The sequence below is a fragment of the Pinus tabuliformis genome, chromosome 8 (assembly GCF_031772625.1).
Source record: "Pinus tabuliformis cultivar Carrire ecotype Pingquan chromosome 8, CPIR1, whole genome shotgun sequence".
Classification (NCBI taxonomy): Eukaryota; Viridiplantae; Streptophyta; class Pinopsida; order Pinales; family Pinaceae; genus Pinus; species Pinus tabuliformis.
Window position 1 is genome coordinate 1,099,780,074 of NC_142294.1, and position 6,053 is coordinate 1,099,786,126.

Here is a 6,053-nt window from a genome sequence, read left to right on the forward strand (position 1 = left end):
ATTTCAATCCGATCCCCAGAGAGAAAGTTATGACGATTTTCCCTAGGACACTTGTTTTGAATGTAATTCAGGAGTCTGTAAAAAGACCAACTTCCTCAGATCATATCTCTGCAAATGTCATGCGAAAAGCTCTGAAATTTAGACCCAAGGTTCAGCATGATTTCTTCTCAAATGGGTTTTTTTTACGACTTCTGAAACGTCACAGAAAGAAAGTTATAGAGAAAATTCCACGATGACCTGTTTGGAGCAACAAAACCCTAGAATCCAAGGCTCTGATAGCAAATGTTATGAAACCAACTCAAGAAAAGATAGAAAAGATAGATCAACGCCTTAGAATTCAGCCTCTTCGAGGGGGCAACCTCCTTTACCTTACATAAATGAACAATTCTTGGATGATTCAAATGACAAAACCTCCTTTCTATATATAGGAGTATAAGGAGTCACAATATAATCCAGCCGACCTAACAATAATAATATAAAGCCACAAAAATAACAATAGAGGGATTCTATGGGGCATAGTAATAACAATATGGGGGCAATAGGGGCACAACAATATTATTCAGGGGTATAACTACAATAGTAATGGGGTAATCACTAGTATTATAGGGACCCAACAGAGGTAATGGGAAATTGTCCTTTTGGCAAGCTTTGTTGAGGTTGTAGAAGTCTATACATATCCAAATATCGTTGTTCTTCTTTGTAACTGGGACAATATTGGAGATCCACTAGGAATGTTTGATAGGGAAAATATTCTTGGCTTTCAGTAGTTTGTTTAATTCACATTTAATCTGGTTTTCTAAATTAGGATGGATTTTCCTTAATTTTTGTTCAACGAGCTTCTCATCAGATGTCATGGGGATAGTATGTTGAATAATAAAAGTGTCGTATGTTTTAAGATCATCACAGTTCCATGAGAAGACATTCTTGTATCTCTTCAACAACCGTGTAAAGGCTGATTCTTCATCTGATGTAAGTTTGAGGCCTAGATTAATATTTTGAGGTTTCATGTCAGTTCCAAGGTTAATCAATGAAAACCTCAGAGTTAAACTCTGAGGCTTTGAATTGGTGGGTTTTTTAAATCTGTCTTTGGGGTCATAAAAATCTTCCAACCTAGCTATAGACTTTGGTATAACATTATTGGTTGTTTCTTGTTTAAGTTGGCTATCATGCTGGACTTCACCAACTATCTGGTCATCATAAGAACCTTCTGATGTCAAAACGCTTAAGATATCTAGGTTGTTATTAAAGACTCTCCAATTGGTGATATTATCGGGAATATAAGGCCTAAAAATCAATTGAATAGAAAAGCGATCATGGCTATAATGTTTTGGTGGAATAAGCTTGGAAGCGACATTAGCTAGGAGATCGACACTGGCATTTTGGAGTCTTGGAATAGGGGAAATATTAAATGTTGTAAAGTGGGAATTCAGGTCCTAGACCAATGACTGATAGTGTTACAAATGTCCTAACAGACAATGTATAGTGTTTCTTACCTATTTTATCACTATTTTTGAATCTCCAAACACTTGGATGTGTTTGATATTAAGGCCAATGGCCTTGCACAAACCTTGAACTAATGCTTCATATTCCATAGTGTTATTTGTGCAATCAAATTCAAGTCTACATGCTAACATAGTATTTTCTCCTTCAGGACTAATTAATATGCATCCTGCTCTTGATCCATCATTGGATTTAGATCTATCAAAAAATAATTTCCAAAATGAAGAACTAATTACAGGTTTATCTACAAAATTTATGCATTTAGAAGTGTCTATTTGGGAAAAAATTTTGACTTGAGATACAATAGGGTTTTCTAAGAAAGGTGAAGTGTAAGCATTGAAATTTCCTAGAAATGATTCTACTATGTACTTACCGATGATATTGTTGCTATACGAGACTGGTTCATTTTCTCCTTCTAGCTCTGTGACTATGTAGTTTTGATGCTTTTCATGATCAATCCTTATTTGATTTGGCTTGCCATTATAGGGAAGCCACATGTGAGACCACTCAGTTGCAAAATAACCATGAAGTTTTTATGACCAGTCTCTACTAAGGGTTAAGCCATACAAGTTAGGAATATCATCCACAAGAATGTAAATGACTTGATAAACTTTAGGTTTTGACGAAAGTTTTATGGTTACTTGAATAAGTTTGCCAACAACTTCGACTTGAGATCGATCTGATTGTACTATATGTAAAAAATATTTTTGGGGTTGAACATTCAACTCTGCACAAACTGTTCTAGGTAATATGTTAGATGAAGATGCTGAATCAACTAAACCATTGTGTAAATTCTTATTAAAAACTTTGAAAGTAAGGAGGAATGGAGGAGTATGAGATTTAGATCTTCCTCTGATCAAAGTGATGTCGGTTGAATCAATTCTGTTTAAAGAGGTGCTAGGGGTCCTTCCCATTTCTTGGGTGGCTTGTTAGATCATGACAGCAGGAAGCAATGCAGTAGGTACTGCTTTCAGTTATTTCAAGAGTAGCTTTTGCTGATGTTTCATTTCTCTAAGCTCATGAAAGGTGATGTTTTCCCTATATCTATTCATATCATCAACAATATTATATTCCATTTCATCACAAACTATCAGAGTCTAAGCTGAAGGTGAAAAATCTAGTTGAGAAGGAGTGGTTTGAGTGGATTTTGATGAAGACTTCTTACGTATTGTTTTTTCCCTGGGAGGGGTCATTGAAGCTTTATGCTTTGATTTTGTTTGTGGCAAACCAACATGGTTTTTACTTTGGGTGGCAACAGACAGTGCTTCTTGAGTTTCTTTGTTGGGAAGAATAAAATCTCACATTCCGTGTAAATCTGCCACTTCTTCATCATATGTTTGTTCTTCGTTTTTTGAAACTTCATCCTCCTCTCCATCTGATTTGGCATTTGATATAGCATTTGGAGGTTTAGGATCAGCATGGGAATTCCTCTTAAATGGTCTAAAGTATTTTTTAGAGGAGGTTTATGCTACCTATTCTTTGATATCAACCATTTCATTAGACATGGTTTTGAGGAATTTTTGTAAACCTTCAAGATCGAAAGGATATTTAGGTGGTTTCTTCTTGGAGTCATCCCTAAAAGTTAATTTCTTAGATTTTCGTTCTGCTAGTGCATTTTTCTTTTCTAGAGCTAGAATTCGTTTTTCTACAGCTATTGCCTCTTTCATATTTTCTACCAAAGTCAGTTTGGCAGCTCTATCAACGAAAATAGTTGTGTTTGAAGGGAGAGCAGAAATATACCATTCATTTTTTACTTCATCGCTAGGCTTAGAGGTTGTTGGTATCTTATTCAATAATTTATTGAAGCGAGAGTTGAAGTCTTTTATTGGTTCTTTAGGTTCAACTTTGAAATTTGAGAGATCATTGATTCGGGTAGTTGTGGATCTATCATCTCCAAATTTAGTTAAGAACTTCTCTTGAAAAGCATCCAAACTATTAATAGAACCTGACGGTAAAGAGAAGTACCATGATCCTGTTGCTCCTTGTAAAGTATATGGAAATAATCTTACAACTATGTCTTGTTCCACTACTTCATTCATGTTAATGGACAACATGAAAATGTTTATATGTTCATCAGCAAGTGGACCATTATCAGGGTTGAATTTGGGTAAGCATTTCTCTAGATGAGCTGGAAATTGATGTAAAGGCCCAGCCATCCTAACAACTCCTGGGTTTGTCCATGGCCTCAGAGAATTATGTGCCATTGCTGCTATGTGAGTAGGAGAAGGTGTAGTAGTGGTTGAAGGTGATTGGGTATAGAAGGATGTAAATCCTGTAGCTGTGTGAATCATGATCTGGAGTGGCGAGGCAGATGATTGATCTTGTGATGGTATAGATGGAATGAATGAAGATGAAGGTTACGTCGATGAGAGACCCTCACTGTGAGATTTGGATGGTGGTTTCTTAGCTTTATTACGACTTGGGAAAGGGAATTCAAATAGTGGGATTCCAAGTTTTTCACTCTTTTCTCTAGTTAACCATTCAGATGGGGTAAACTGAGAGGTAACAATATCTTGGGATAACTCAGATTCTTCTTGAGATAATGAAATCCCCTGTAATTTATGAATCAAAGTTTGGACTTCAAGGGCTTCAGTAGAAGAAGAATTATTTGGCTTCTTTCTGATTTCAACAGTGTGTTCTATAGTTTTCTTTGCAACTTCTCACTTAGGATCAAGAGATTTTGAATGCAATCGAGAAGTTGGAGGTGATGGTGAGGGAGTTTTACTCTTAGAGTGGCCTGTTGATTTGGACTTACTTGCCATTCATAGTCAGGCCCTCCTTCTAGCGCCAAAATGTTGAAGCCTCGAAAATCATTGCTTACAACAAAGGGGAGAACCACCCGGTCTAGCTCTTGGTTGGTAGTTCCTTTTCTGTTTGGTGTGGTGGCTCCAATTGGGGATAGTGGGACCAATTTCCCTATCTAATTTATGCTGGTGTTGATGGGGTGATATGTGATATTTGGAGTAATTTTTAAGCTAAAATTAATCTAATCTAAACTAATAATGACATGTATATATCCTAATGTAGACACAATCTGGCTATTGGTAATCAACATCATTCAATTGCAATAAGAAATAAAACCGTTTAACAATAATTGTTTCGGAAAAATAGTTAGCTGAAATGATTATGAAAGATATATCGCATAAAAAATTATTCATATATTCAACATAAAATTTAGCCCATCACCATACAAAAGTGCAATAAATGATAACCAAGATTCAAACTTTCATACATAAACAACTTGAAGAGAAGTTATTGCATAATATGTAAGCAAAAGAAAATTACGAGATAAAAGTACCATTCATAATAAGTCCTGCTCATGTGATTCAACAATATTGATCTACTTCTAATCAATCCAACACCATCTAAGATTACAAAAGTGCAGTCTTAGTAGAAGATGCCAGATAATATAAAAATAAATCATGTTCCATTCATTTCACCAAAACTTCCTCAAAGGCACAGAAGTGCATGTTTTGAAGATTGTTCCTAATAATATTTCTGGACCCCTCTCTAAATGAATGAGAGGGGTTTAAATACTAAACTATAAAACTAAAAATATATTATTACAAAAATAGTTGAGGAGGTTTAAACGACCTTCATCAAATTATGCAAAATAAAACAAAATAGAAATGAACATGGTGACTAACGCCTTTATGATTGATCCTTAAAATCGCAGATGTTCGTCATGAGCTTAAGCTGTGAATGTTAGTTGATTTCATATTTCAACTGCCCAGTGAACACAACATTAGTCAGTGTTGGCACCATTTTCTCGGTAAAAGTGTTTAGGCATCGTAGCGTCATCCACTAGTTGTGAGGCTTCACTAAATGTCACCAATATGCTTCCCAATTTAACCTGGTCATTTAACTAATTGGTTCTCCTTTTTCCTCTTCTGCTTTCCTCCACTATTGTTCGAGTTGTTTGACATTCAAAAGAAAACATGGAATGGACTCTTCTACGAGGTTGGCACTATGAAAATTTTCATTGATTTTCTTGATAACACTGTTTGTTGTTGTTGTTGCTTCTACTATTGCCTTTTCTGCCTATCTAAGCCTAACATCCCATTCTGCATAATAAAATTTCCTTGTGTGATTCCTCCAGTTTAGGAAAGTCAGCCTTTCTCCCATCTTCTGAATTCTACCAAGTAATTAAGGTAGAAACTCTCTTGAAGATTTCATCATATTCGAGTCTCACATCAATGACTCGACTTGTCAATTTGTCACTTGTCTTGCAATAGGAATTCCATTGCGAGATCTTCCGGCATAATAGTTCCTTTTGGTGCATCATCTGGGAGTTAAGGCTAAGCGCTTAAGTAATAAATGGATCAATTTTTGGATCATCTTTATACATATAAATTATTCCTTGTATTTGCTCTTCCTTCTCTGCTAAGTTGGCTTGATGTTTTATTTGGATCTGCTCGAATTATTATTAGAGCTTAGCTAATTGCGATTCTACTTCCTTGTTATATTTTTCTTGTTATAGCTATTGTTGTAAGAGCAATATTTTATGTTCCCTTTCTGTTAGCAATATTTACACCTCTGTTGCTTTATCAATA